At 37.3% G+C, this 15,965-nt stretch overlaps 1 protein-coding gene across 1 annotated transcript in view; it reads left to right on the forward strand.

Moving 5' to 3' along the window:
- Positions 1–15,965, forward strand: part of LOC108721197 (irregular chiasm C-roughest protein) — a 129,630-nt gene that overhangs the window by 63,034 nt on the left and 50,631 nt on the right. The gene's annotated exons all lie outside the window — the stretch shown is intronic.

Genomic DNA, 15,965 nt, shown 5'->3' on the forward strand with positions numbered 1-15,965 from the left:
CCTTTGTTTCCCAGCGGAATATTGATTCCAATCTCGATTCGAATCTTGGAATTTTTTTTACATTATCACCGTAATAATAGATGACAATAGGAAGCCTTGGGCACGTAGAAAATTAGTTCCGAGCATTACTGTAGGAATAGTCGTCAGTATGAGTCGTCGTAACGTCGTTGAATAATGCATTCTCCGTTACAGCAATGATATTTACAAATGAATACTTCAAAATACAGACGTAATTCTTCGTAATAAAAGCAACAAATTATTCATACGAAATGCAAGATGTGATTCCCTTTTATGTTTTTTACATCAAAGCAAAAGCACGTTTGCTTCTACCTTCTGCTTCTATCATATATAAAAGCGTGTTTGCTTTATTTCCATATAATCCAATATCTTTCTCGATACCTAAAGCTACGTAAACACAATAAACACACCAATACACCTCAGTGTACTGTGTTAGACGAAAAGATAGTACTTAGCCTCTAACGCGTAATGACAACACGATTGAGCGACCGTATCGTTAATCTCACGCAAATGTGTCTTTACGAAATATTATTCAGAGAGCTTGCAGTATTATATATGCGCGCACGCGACGCAAAATGATTATCCCCGTGTAAGACCTCTCCGTCCTTCAATTCTCCCCGTAATTAAAATCGAAACATGAAAAAGAATGTCCTGTTAATTTCATTTGGTAATTTTATTTCGTTACCACTGATAATTAATAATCCAAATAAATGCCGCTCGCTTTTATGCACCGCCATTTCGATTAGAATATTCAAATAAGTTACTTCGTGCAATTTGAATTCTTTCGTCAGCGACCTCAGAAAGTTAGGTTTCTAAAATTAATTAACGTGTTATATTTATATTACTGTACTTCATCTAATTACAAACAACAATTAAGAGCCGAGAAGAATACGTTTGTTATGCAAACATAGTTGTGTCACTAGTTTAAATGCATACAGAAAAGAGACGTTGTTATTCCCCTTTGAAAGATCGTGTCGGCGCGTTCCACAAAGGATCTAATTAATGATATTAAGACTCCGTATTATTAGATTAATTGAACGATCTCTCTTCTGTTGTCGTTTCTGCCTTGTTATATTGTTACCTTGTTACCGAATTGCGGTTTTTTGTTGATAACAAAACCCGCAATTTGGTAACAAAGTAATATGGCGAATCAATAAAAAGTACGGAGATAACGCGTTCTGTTTCATCGTTCACGATTTTTTACCTCTCTCTAATACGAATTCTTTTTATATGAATTACAATAATGAAATAACTCTTTTCGAGAGAATTTTTTTTATGAAATACGAATTAATAATGAGACAAAGCGTATTCTATATTGTATTCGTATTCATAATCGTAATAAAATTTCGAAATAAAAATTTCAAAGGTCTATAGTATTCTGAAAAAAAGGTAAGCACCGAGATTTAAGCGAATCGATCAATCACGGATTTTTAGTCTTACGACAATTTTCGACTGTGATTGATCGATTCGTTTACTATTTAAATCCTACTGTTTACGTTCTCTGTGCGCTACAGCCTTGACGAATTGTAAATACAATGTATACACAATATATATTGTTAAAAATCGCCCGGCAAGCGAAAGATCCGGGTTCAATTCCCGGTCTAGTCGACCGCGCTTGATATCTCTTCCTCCTCCCCAAAATATCATCCTTTCTCATGCCTGATACAAGCAAACCAGGTTGGTACCGTTTTCTCGCGAAGCAAAAGTGAAGAATATCAGTGTGCGTCTCTGGATAGCTTAAGTGGTAAAGCAATCGCCCGGAAAAAAAGGATTTGATTCTATCGGAATCACCCACGCCTGATATTTTTTTTCGCTCCTATAAGAGATAAGATATCAAAGTAATTTATTTTCACGCATACGTACATATATATTTTGCTCCTCTCTACATTTTTATTAAATTAACGTGTAATAAATGAAAACAGTAACATATAAATGGCATGAGGTCTTCGCATTATATATTATACATTTGTGCTCCAAATCAATATCATTTATATATTTCCCTTATATGTACCTTCAAACTTCACTCTCACGCGAAAAAACTTAGCTTTAGTTATTTGCCTATTACGAGACGAACAATAACGGAAAAAGCGCCACACAAGAAAGGGAAATGTTGGAAAACGCACGTTATATCATGTGGTATAATTTCGGGGAACTACCCTTTTTAATTCCCCGCTGCTCCAGCGATTACGTCAGGAAGCGCTAGTGTATTCACGCATTACTTCTCATTTCTCCGAGATTTATTTGACACCGCGTGTCGGTGAATATCCGCGCACCTTCGTATTCGAAAATAGGTGCATATTTCATAGTACATTTCGCTCTCTCATTTTCGAGGATTACCATGGATTCTTAGTTCTTTTTTATATTCTCTACGTTTGTTTATTCTATGCAAGTACGAATAAATATCACATACGAACGCGATCATCTTTTTCGAAAAAATTAATAAAGATAATAATCTCAATGCAATATATGAACCGTCTATTTGGACTTAATTTAACTGTTTTATATATTTATAGTAACATTTTGTAGTCATCGTACGTTACCACAAATACCACGATGTGTCACGTTATCAAATTATTAATGGAGACATTTTGCTCCCATCAGCCTAGGTTCAACGTATCTCGTCGTTTTCTTCGGCGTTTACATCTGAATTTTCCATCATCCCTCTGAACTCCCCGATGCACTTGGCGCAAAGTTTCCACTCACCTCTAGAGATTGTAAACAGTATAATAATGGCCGTTCTTATTACAGGCTGGTACAATGGGAGTTTCGGGAAAACTTCTGAGATTTGCCATTCCTCAGCATTCTAATTAGTAATGCTAACGAAACTTCGCGGAATAATGAACGCCGAAGCAGTATTGAATCAAGTATTGTCGCATGTATTAACGTGTGTCTGTGCCGTTGTTCACATTTTGCCAGCAAGTGAAGGTTTCTCTCGTTGTTTGCCTTACTTAAATTAACACGGAACAAGGGCGATTCAATGAAAGTGAGAAGACACACGCAAAAGTATCGTTTGTCGCTAATGTTGAGATATAACGTCTATAAGCTTAATTAAAATCGTTAATAAAACAAGACGGACGAGAAAATAAAAATATAAAAATATTGAAAAATCTGCTTTCTCTCTCCAAGAAGAAAAATTAGAAATAAATTTACGATATCAGCAAGAACAAACTATCATTAAAGTAACAAGTATACTTACAATAATCTTTAGTAATCTTATTTCTTTTTTACAAAAGCGAAATGTATTAAATATTAAAATTTTCATTACGGAAAATATGTTCAGCATGTTTACACAAGCTATAATGATCTCGTGTTATAAATAAAGAGGGCACTGATAAGTAAATACGTAAGCATGATAGTAGGGGCTCTCTATGTCTAACAGTCCATTTACCTTGGATGTGCCGAGTTCTTGTCATCGTCAAGTATTTTCGTTCTACCTAAGTTTGTGTTCGGGCACCGGTTTTTGCTCTTCAACCTCAATGGATGTGTCGATCTATTAGGTCGACGTGGTATTAGCTTCTCCCAGTATCATCGAATAGCTCTTTACCTACTCTTTTTCAATGAACGGAGAAGAAATTTTGTGGATGCTCGATAGAGAATCGATGCCGGATAGCGTAGGAATTAAAAATGTTGGATGAAATTTCCTCTCCTCGCGTACTTTTATCGACGCGGGGTAACACGGTAAATCTTGCGCTACAATACATGTAACAACAATTATTGTATCCGGAATGAAACCGGAAATTCTACGAACAAATAGCATTTGTTCGTAGAAGGGGAAGTGAGGCTTCGCCCGAGCCAATAAACCGTATTTTCGCGGTCTGCTCGTCCGCTCAAACCAGATTATCGATACTTCGATTATTCCACTTACTGCCTTAACGATGTTATTGTTTGTTCAATCAACGATATTATCTGGACAATCGTGCAACTAACCACACAGAGGTCCACGTCGTGCCCCTGGCAGTTCTGTTTTCTTACCTCCTTCCCCCTCCCCTTCTCCTCGCTCTTGTCAAAAAGAACGCAAAGACAATACAGACAATGTATTCGGATTAACGGAAAGGTTTACAGAAACAGTAAAAGAATGCGCGCGGGTATTTTTAATTGAATGTTGCCTCGTGAAAGAGTACAATCGAAAATCGATGCAACGCGCATCGTAAATACGTGCACTTTGCCAGTGGCTTTACACACGATACGTTACATGTAAATGTTACATCTCCCTCTCCATCTTCTTTCTGTAGAAATTAAAAATAATATGGATTAACAGCATAATCATAATAATATAGCCAATTTACAGAAATATCAAAAGCACATAACGTATGTGTATTTTCGATTAAACGTCGTGTCGCGAAAATACAATCGGAAATCGATAAAATATGTGGCAGCGGCGGAGTAAACGTATATACTTGGCCAATCGCTTTATGCGTGAAACCGTGAATGTTACGTTAACTCGGTATGGAAATATATCTCGTATTTCTTCGTGCCGCCTTTCCAAGAGGTTTCTCTAGAAAATTTGCCAGATGCGGCTCAGGGACGGTTTCGCTCGCTCGCTCACGGTCTCCGTGGGCATCCACGGAAGAGAGAGGGGTTTGTATCAAAGGACCTTTCCTTATATTACGATCTAAGAGGCTTCCTTCAGTAGATTATGGCAACGTCGCGCTATTACAACTTCCTATAAGAAGCTTATAGCTCCTTGCTATCAGAGACATTACCGAGGAAAGCGATCGTGCCTTTTGCCTTGACGGACACTATCAGGTATCGATGCTGTCAATGCGAATATATATTGCCGAGTGCTTGATGCGGTGAGACCGCCGCTTTAGACCTGGACATGCAATTAATCGCGAGTTAATCAAATTAGCGGCTATTGTCCTTGGGAACAGTTGGGACCGCGATCGAAGTGTCAACCGCAGAGGGGACGACTCTAGATAGTTTCTGTGAAACAATTTCAACTTCTATCACATTCCATATTGTTTTCCCTCCATTGAGCCATCTCAAAGCTCAATATTTTTAAGCTTATTCTCGAATAAAAGTGGTCTGTTTATAATGCAAAAAGAACTTCACTCTGACACTTTTCTGCTTTTAAAATTTCAAAAGTATTGCGCAAGTATTGTGCACTATATTGCATATATTTTCAAACGATTCGAAGATCTCTTCTATTTATGTACGCCAAAGTGTTATAACTGAAAGTTTACTCGAATTAATTATTACTCCCTAAGAACTTAAACAATTTTTAGACTTGATAATTCGAAGTTTAAACTGATAAGACGATGACGAACGATTCGCAGCTCGCTTCTTCGTTTGATTCTTTATCATTCATCGCATCTGATCTTGCGTTTTTAAAACAGATTTACTCGTGCCGCGCCGACGCGACGTACGGCGGTAACGAGGAAATATCGTTCCATGAATCGATCCGCGGCGTGAAAAGGTCACCGAGAAGGGGTCGTCGCTTGTCGAACGTGGCGAATGCCGTGTCGATTATACCGAGCAATGTGGCCGCATGAATATGCGCCCCAAACGAGAAACACCAGGATTTCGTGATGCACTATAGCATTCGGCGATATACGACGAGTTGCGTACTTGATCAAACTTGAATTCTGATCAAATTTGAAAAACAAAGCGATGTATTCATAGAGAATAATTCAGTATTGTCATTATAATTTTTGCAATATATTTAAATTCTATTCGACGCATCAGTGAAAATCAATGCGTCCATATATATTCGTGCTTTCCTATAAAATACTTTTATTGAATCCTGACGTAGAAAAATTAACGCAGCTGCTATATTAAGAAAGTTGATATTTTTTCAAATTTAATTTTTATATTGGATTGCGCGATACTTGAAAATCTATGAAGATATTAAAATGTCACAAGCATTTGACGTACACATGATACATCTACATATATATAGATATGTAAATATGGATGTCTCAACCTCATAACTTTTTAATGTCAAATTCCTGATTCGGAGACGAAACTCCTAATACCAAAACGTCATAACTTTCAAATAGGAAGCGTTCAACTACGGTGAATCTGTACGACGAAAGTTTGTACGCCCAGATTTGGTGCGCCGCACATATTGCCGGTGCATGGTGTGCTATGCAATGCTTCAGGAAGATGTGGAGGAAGCTCTCATCTGACGACCTGTCTGCTGATATCGACATAATTCTGCGTAGAATAATTTTGAAGTCTTCAGCGCGTATCGACTTATAGAGTAATTATTAATACGTAAAATATTGGAATATTATTCTAATTTAATACTTAACGTAATATCGATCTACAATTGACATACTTCTTTTCGTATTGTAAATGTTTCATCAATCGATATGAGAAACGTAATAAATTATCTATTATCTCTTCGACAAGATAAAACAAGTGAAATATTTAGACATATCGATATATTTTACTTAAAGCAATTTGTATATTGCTTAATATCTTTAAAAAGGGCATTTAAAGGACATTCGTGATGATGATGCATTAATATTACTATCTTATTTTTAATTAATATTAGTTCCTTTATATTAAAATCATTTTGGAAATGTTTTGAAGAACATGATGTATCTGGAATATTTGTTTATGTAGAAAATAATTATCGTACATTTTATTTCCATTTAATAATATACTTATAAAGAGAATAGAATATTATTAATTAATGTTACAGTAGAAACAATACCAAAACAAATATAACCCATTTTATTAAAATTATAATTGCTACAACCTTTAGCTTATGATGTATAAAATTGTCACAATATTATTTTATAATTATTTTATGTTTTACTACTTATTATATAAATTATATTATTATAAAAGCATTTTAATTCACAATGCGATAATTTGATTCTTCGAAATTAATATTTTGCTTGTTTTTGCTCCATAACATTACTTTGACATCATTCTGTTAAATTTTTTTATGTGTTTATAACTTTTGTTTTAATTACATTCATATTATAATTTAATATACTTTTGTCAATTATTGTACTATAATTTTCAATTAGAATAACAATGATTATTCTTTTTTAACATACCGTGCTTAAATAATCAAATGATTATAGCATGGTAATAAAATATTAATAATTTATTTTTTTTTTCCAGTAACGTTACTTTACACTTCATTTTAAAGATTTTAATCTCTATTCATAAGTCTTTAATATTCGATCAACAATCGCGGCAATGCTATACAATCTTCTAAATTATTAAGTTTACTTTCATGTTCTGATATCGCATGCCATGTGCGATTTCTTCGCACAAGAATGGCGTCTATATTCTGGAGTGGAAGGTGGACGGATTGCTATCCACGTACGTCGTCGTATGATGGTATAACAATGCGGTATATAATTCCCATTCCACTGATATCAACATAGCTATCGTAGCTGTATCTCGCGTTATATGCGCGATACAGAATTGCTGCGATCTTAAGGTCTGAGAGTTTAAACTTAATTTTCTCTCTTTTCCGTTTCTCCTCTCCGCTTCTCTTCTCATTCGTCTCGGCGGAATGTTGTGGCTCTTTCCCGAAATAGGTTGTATCGTATATAGAATGTGGATGCGAGTACATACGTAAAGCCTTAGTAAAGGAGACCATTTTCTCGCTGGCCCGTCCATACGTCTAAGCTTCCTACGATACTGTACCGTATATGACAATTTAAGCATCTGGGTCAGATAGGCACACACGCGGGTTCCCTCCTCTCTCTCTCTTCAGCATGATCATTCCATCACGGTGCAAATATTGAATTTGCATGGTCCTCTCGTTTCTGCAATGCAGATGTATCTACCCCGAAAGTGTGTGCGCGTGTGTGTGTCACTGCTCGCCGCTCGTACGTATACGCGTCATGTACGACGACGTGGCGACACCGTTTATTGCTCTTTGCAATGGGTTCGTACAACCTATTGTATCAAACTCCCTGTCTAATGAAATCTGATTCGAGAAAATGAATTTTCTCTCACAGTGCAGAAAATATTACCCGTGGGGCGATTTGAAGAGCCGTATTCCCCGACTTGTAGATAGAGCTATTGACATCGACACTCTATTGGCTACGTTCACACCGTGCATTTAGGCCGCGGCCTATACAATAGACGTCCTTGTTTATCCTGTATATTAAACAAAGACACCTATCGTATAGGTCGCGGACTAAGCGCACGGTGTAAACGTAGCCAATATCTACAACTAATTGTAAGTATCGATGTTGTAAATCTGGATTCATGAAATCAGATACTGGGTGTTGGTTTAACATACTTTTACGATTACAAAACAACCGTCGTTGAAGTGGGCTACTTTTGCATTTTTTACAGAATTAAAGGACTTTTATGTCCTTAGACACCGTTAAACATATTCGAATTGAATGCGAATGATGTTGAAGAAGATGTAATACGCGCTAGTAAGAGCCGCGAGCAGAGATAAAATGTGCACAGAACTAGACACATAACGCGCGCTATGTTCTTGACACACATATCCCTGTCTTTGAAAATATATTTTCATATTACGACAAAAATATGAGACTTTCAAGGATTGTCGACGTAAAAGTACGTTCCTGTGACACGCACACGCGTTCGCGCTTCCCTTTGAATAGGAATTTTTATATCATAACGAGAATATCCCTCCTTTCCCACACTTCTGAAATGCCGTCTGAGTGAAATTGTGGCATTGCTCGCTCGTACATAGATATTTGCTTTCGCAAGCATCCACGATTACAGCGATTGTGCGGTACGTAGCTACATTACGCGCCGACGAAATCGACGGTGGAATGCGAAAACGACATATTCGATATTCGGCCACGTGGCGAGATACGATGTAAGAATTTCTCCATATGAAGTCCTCACAACGAGCAAGGATGTGCAATAAAACGATTCCAGATATGCGTGAATATTTGAACATCGCTACAAACATCACGATCTAAATATTCGAACAATTCGAGTAAGTTGAAATCAGATAAGAGAATAGCGTCAAATAATTCAGATATTTATGATAAGATGTTTGTTTTCTATAGCTGAACGACACTGAGAAAAATTTCTGAAAATAAACGAACCAGTAAATTCTGATTATATATTAATCAAAATTCCAGATGTAATTGGATTTCTGATTATTTTGACTCATTATAATATTATAGATTTAATTTTAAAATTATCATATGTCCATTTTCCACTGGAATTCCAATTAAAGCAACCAGACTCTTTTTCCCGTATAGCGCCTATTTTTGTAACTTGAAGGGAATATAGGTATATGTTTGATATTTAGCGAAAACAAGAAAATTCTAGTACAGTCTTGAATGCAGCAAGAAAAAATAAATTAGATATTATTCGCGCGCGTAGAATAACCGTTATGAGGGAAAAAGGAGAATTACGATCTTATCTTAATATTTATATAACGGCAATAAAAAAATCAACATTAAAAATTGATCATACATTCATTATCTCATCCATTTTCTCACGTTAGAGAGATAGATTGTTCCGCGATGCAGTAAGAATTGATCGAATGGGATCGAAACGATATCGAACGTTTTCCGAAGCGATAACACCTGAATTTTCTCATAAAATAAACAGAAATCGATGCACTTTACGTCGATCCCATTAGCCAATTAATCCCAAAGGGAACGTATCCGTTATATAAATGATATTCCGCGTGTCCTATTTTGATGAGAAAAGTTCCGTTGTTGCATCTTGAATTTTCGCTTCCGGGGAGGGGAAGTATCGTTGCTTGTGCCGCGCATCAGGAATGCACACTGCACAGGCAGTATATACAGCATTATACACTTGTATATGCAACGGTGCACATAGGCAATGTTGATTGTTGCGTGAGTATACAATGCGGCGCGTTACAACAGTTGGTTGTGTCCTGGAAAGGGGAGAACGTTTGACAGTCTTCGACATCCCGTGAATACTGATACGAACAAACGGGACCTCCAAATAGATTTCGCGATAATAATCCGATTTTCTCGAAGAATGCACACTGTGGAGGGGGGGCGGCGAGGATGGGGCAAACGTGACGGTTTACCTTTAGAACCAGATTGTTTGCTAACGTCGCGAGAAGGCTACAAGAGAACCCCTACGCAGTTTGACGAGGACAAAAACATCTTGGATCTGATTGTCAGCTAGTTAAATGTTGCGAGATAATCCTAAAATTCCTAAGCCGAAGTAATTTCTGCGAAATCGCGACCATTGTGTCAGGATATAATAAATCGAGTCATGATAAGCGTAAATGGACGAAATTCGCTTCTCTAACTTGAACTTCATTACGCAAGACTAATGCGCTCTCCGTAACTTTACGTCACTTTCGTCGCGCCCTGTTTTTAGGTGACAAATATTTCATTCTGTGATGACGATGGGTCGATTTCGTCGTGTGACTTCGGAAGTGTTAGCACAACCGCTGCGCAGAGTTAAGGAACTACTAATGGCTTCGTTAATACCAGCCGCTGAATCGGCGATGGAATAAGGCTTAAATTTGAACCCGCACCGGAGATGGAGGAAGAGGGCTCCCTGCGGTATAATCTCGACCTTCTCTACGTGGATCGAAGGTTAAGCCTATCCTCCACTCCATCCCTCGAGCCAATCAAAAATTAGGTTGCACCTATTCATATGACCTGCGCGCTGCAAGCGCGAAGGTTGCACTACCCGCGTTAAAATATACAAATCGTCCCAACAGAATTGCAACACTGAATTCGAGAATTACTCGACCTTTCTCGTTTTTCCTGACCTACATCTCGGTTTTTTTTACTTTGACTTTAACGAGCTACGATTAATATTGAAACGATCAAAGGGAAAAATAATAATCGATCTTATATTTATCAAATTTTCAGTGTTCGGTTATTAAATTTTTCAAACTGTTTGAGAAAAAGATTTCAACAAGAATTTATAAAATTCCCAATTGATTTCTCGCACGATAAAATATTCTAAACGTAAAAATCTACGATAAATAATGACTATCAACCAAATTTTACGTCACGAAAACATTAAATTTCAATGCACAAAAGAATTTGTGTTCAAAGTAAAATATGCTATGTCGGAACACATTCCATACATAATAAAACATACCGCGGTCGCAAATCCGATTCTGTCCTACAAATCCATCGCATGATGTTCAAAATGTAGGAACATCATAAAATAGCAATGCTATAAAGTAAAATGGCTATTCAATGATGGCTATTTCAATATTGTGTATATCAAATTGTCAGCTTTCCAAATTTAAATTATGTATAAGGTAAATTTATATACCATAATTCCTTCATCTCGATCAATACGGTCGTAGATTTTGATGTAGTTCGAAATGAAAATATATATTTGCTTTTTACCATTTAAAAAATTAAGTACTATCGAAATAACATTAGAAAAATAAGCTTGAGACATCGAGAAACATATTGGAAACTATAAATTTTTTTCAACGCCAAGTTAACGGAATGATCGATCATCAAGGTATTTGATAGAGAAATTTTATTATAACCTAGATTCCTTTAAACAAAAAAAAAAAGGGGGCGAGCTCTTGAGATACAGTAGCGGATAAACGGAGCGGATGCAGAAAATTGATTCCTGCATTCTTGATTCTACGGCACCCTCATCACTCTTATCCGTTGCAGTGTCAGCTGCAGCGGCATGACGAAATATTTTCCGACTTTGTCGGGGAGTATCGAAAATCGCGATAACCATTGAATACATCCCATATACGTGTGTACACGGTCGTAGGGTTATATTTAGATAGTCGTGCGACCGGCGAACAAGCGCGCACACAACACGCGTGGGACACAGACGTACGGCGTGCATACACATATTGCAGCGTATGCCACATCGTGTGTTTGCATATGTGTACACATCGCGTCGCGTCGAGTCGCGTCGGCCACATGTATCCATGTGCATGTATCAACGTTCCCAGAAACACGTTACACTGACCCAAGGGACTCGTATCTTTGATACTGGGTCATCCCATGACAAATTGATCGGTGACGTTGCACCGTTGAGCTTCGGCATGAGTCTTCCACGCTCGAGCGAGGAAGATCCTTCCGAGGGACATGTACGATGCGGTGGATTATACTACCGCTAGAGGTGTGAGATCCGCTAGATCCGCGTCTAGGCTGTGCTGGGTAAATTTGAGAGGTGTAGCACTGATACCATTATATGAAATACGTTAAGCCTGTGGGGAAATATCGAGCCTATAGGAAAATGGTATTTGCGACAAATATTTGGTATTTGTACAAATAGCAAACACAGTATTTAAAATCTAATTTTATTTCCGGTAAAAATAAACGTAAATTTAATTTGCGTTTAAGCCACATTTGTAAAATAATTGAATATTTTTAGTTTTTTGATATATTATCAAATTAATACTCCTTGGATTTTCAAATGAATTTGGCAAGTACGATTCTGGAGATGTTATATGTTAGAAATCGCACCGGTTAAATATATATATGATCATTAATAACGAATCATGAACGAGTAACGTTGTTATTAATTTTGTTAAACTTTTTTTATAGCGTATATTTTTTTATTAGTGTTTGTATTATTGCAATATTTAATTTTATGCAAACTTTTGAAACATACAGTTCTCGTGTAAATGCGAGGATTGCAGTAATTGGGGAAAAATTGAATATCACAAAACAGGGTATCGAGTAATGTGCGGTAGCAACATGAAAAATTGATTTCGAAGGTCAAATCAGGGTACCGATCGATTCGACGCGACGCGGCGTGCCGACCGAAATGCATTTACAGAGAAACAGAGAGTGTGAGAGAGAAAGAGAGAGAGAGAGAGAGAGAGAGAGAGAGAGAGAAGCATGTTCTCGAGCGTTAAAATTTCTAGCCGGTGAACGCAACGCGACGTTCGACAGGCAAACCGATTCGACAAACGCTCCGTCTCGATTAGCGACTTTATTTAAATTTAAACGCTCGTTCGCCTATTCGATGGTGATTATCGCAGCTAGTAATTGCCAGGACGACATTGCGATTGATTGTTTTACGATCCTATCAGTGTGTTCTATTTTAATCGGGGGCCAGCGGTATAATCTACGAATACGCCTACGCGCGTGTGTACGCCTGTTCGAGGCGATTTGAAATTTCCGATACTCTCGCGAATGATAAAAAGCCAATGGGCGTGATAGAAACCGTTGGACGTAACGCGCGCGTGCGATATTTTCGTGATATACGTTTACATGTAAAATCACTGGTAGTAAAATCGCCTGGGACGTATCCCATCCAATTCCGACATGACCCAATTCTGTTTCGTAAGCTGGTGGCGTGCCTTGTCATAGACGTCACGGAATATGATAAATGTTTTCCAAGTAAATGAGTAAATTGCATTCGATACAAAATTTATTTTTACTCCCTTGCAAATTATTATGTAGAGAATAAACGGAAATCTATTCGAGTGATGTCGAGATAACCTGACGACGCAACTAAAAAATTTCGATACGTCGCGTCGTTACGATTACGATCTCGTTGTTAAGCGGCTCGGTTACACAGCATCTCGTTCGAGTATCTTTAGATATACGAATATGTGACGTTTCAAAGGTAAATAATCGTGCGATACCATTGGCGTTCATCAAAGACAGAAGAATGGCTTAACGCGGATCAAAAGAAGCGCACTTTGTGAGACCGCTTACAAACGAGAGAGATTGTTCGAAGCCCTATAACGCACCGCATGATTACGGCACGTTGTTGGCAGAGAGACGTGAGGGGTGTCCCAAATACGAGGCACAAGCGCAATTATTATTACGCTCGTTACTCGCATATTCTATTCAAAGCATTCGGGCGGACATTCGGCGGCAGCGACTGCCGCAGGGGTTATTATCCTATTGAGCTCGTAAGAAGCAGCCCGCGTGCGACGTCGTATGAGCCATCGTCTTACGACATCCTCTATCTGCTAACCAACGGAACATAGTGTAACAAGAAACGCTTAGCTCGTAGAGAACCCCGGTAACTTCGCCGCTCCGTGAAGCATCGCGAGAGGAAGAGAGATCCCTCTTTCTCAGGAAAAGAGAGAGAGAGAGAGAGGGATGCAACTCCAGTATAACGAACGACTTCGACGATAACATAGGGCGACGCCGAGGCGCCACGTCTGTGCGAAGACTGCGCGAGTCCCGACAAGACATACGAGAACGATACATCGTTCTCAAGAATCTCTCCTCGAGCGATTTTCAGTTCTATCGATCATTTCACCGACGACGAATAAGAACGGCGTACGGGAGGAAACGTAGATAGATGATGGCTCGCACACAAACGAGATAGAGTGAGAAAAGTAGAAACCGAGTACCATCTTGTTCCCGTTATTAAATGACGGCAGATAGCCGATACGAATATAAATGACACAACGAAAACTAATTAGTGGTCGATGAGACGATCGAGAGATCCGGTTGAGCAATTGACGCGTTTTCCGTTTATTTTGCCAAATGATAAGGAAGACTAGTAGTTACGTTAATAAACGCGCAGCTTGAATTGCTTAAAGTCAATAATAATAATTGAGCATTAAGACCGGTATTCATAGTCAGTTCTTATGTTTAAGACCGTCTTAAGTTCTGTCTTGAGGTGTCACAAACCAATCAGACAGCCACATTAGCGTCTTAAGACATTATTTAAGACGATCTTGAAATGAGAACCTATTGAACAAAAACTGTACGTAAATACAATAAAATATTCATTGAATTAATGAAAATTGGTCCAATGAATGCTTATATTTGGGTTATAAAACTATTATTAGAATTCATTATAAGAATGAATATGTAGTATATAAATGAATTCTCTCAGTTATTGTATTAATGAATTAACTGATATTAAGTCGGACATTGATTAACGATCATTCATTGAACCAAAAATTACCAAAATTTGTTTCAGTGTATTAATATCGACCTAAATCTATTAGAAGTACTCATCCCAAAGAACACACCAAGTCAAGAGAAAGTCAAAATGACTTTATTCTGAAAGTGAAAGTACAAAGTGATGAAAGTATAAAGTGATTTTTTATTACAAAATCTGATTGTTTATTGACGTTAAGATAATTCTTAATAAATTTAATAAAATCATTTTGATTTTTTGTTGACTCTTGTGTGTTCCTTGAAGGGAATTCTCGGTGTAGTTTTTTAATGTTCGTTAAAGTTAACTTACAAAATAATTTTATCAGACTTAACTCATCATTAGTGAAAAATCGAACAAAATCCATTTATCGTATAAATTTTGAATTAAGAAATACCACAGAATCTCAGATATCAGATGGCGCCGACCAGAAAACAGCCAATTAGCATTCTTCATCTTTTTATACCGCCGAGTGAGAGGTTCGGAATTTTATTAGAAAAGGGCAAATAATCGATTCCTAAGAGACGTTTCTAATGGGAAAAAACGATAGTTGACAGCTATACATCTATAAGTTATCTCTGAATTATCTAGTTCTGTATAAAGATCACGGCTCCTTTTTTTATCCGATACGATCGCCCGTTTTAATACTCGGTAAAACGCTCCGCGCGATAATTATGAAGACGTAGTATATTTTCACGACAAAACTATATTACGGTCATAAAAAAGCTTCCCTCATAATGGCGATTCCATATGTGCTCTTAGCTACATAAACATGTATGCGTGTATATGTAGAATGTATCCCCTCTATTCCTGCTTCCAATACTAAATTGCCGGTACCCGGTAATACTTTTATCGCTTCTTTTACGGCACCGACCTCCTTGCCTTCCAACTCCGTTTTTGAATCCGATGGGACTATAAAAATAAATTAGATAAGACAAAATAAATGAGTAAGAAACGACGGCGGCCTATATACTTGTTAAACGACATAAAAGAGAAAGAAAGCATATTAAAAATTCACGAAAAGAATTTCTTCCGAAATTTTCTTTCGACATCAAGCGACAGTTTTTTACTCAGTCCCTATTAATAGGTCGAATATTCGATATTTCAAGATATTTTAAGTTTAATTTAAATATTCATATTTTAAGATATATAGTTTAAATTTTATATTAGTTCGATACGTTATACCTTCATTTCATGAT

This window comes from Mycetomoellerius zeteki, unplaced genomic scaffold (assembly GCF_001594055.1).
Source record: "Mycetomoellerius zeteki isolate Tzet28-1 unplaced genomic scaffold, Tzet1.0 scaffold164, whole genome shotgun sequence".
Taxonomy (NCBI): domain Eukaryota; kingdom Metazoa; phylum Arthropoda; class Insecta; order Hymenoptera; family Formicidae; genus Mycetomoellerius; species Mycetomoellerius zeteki.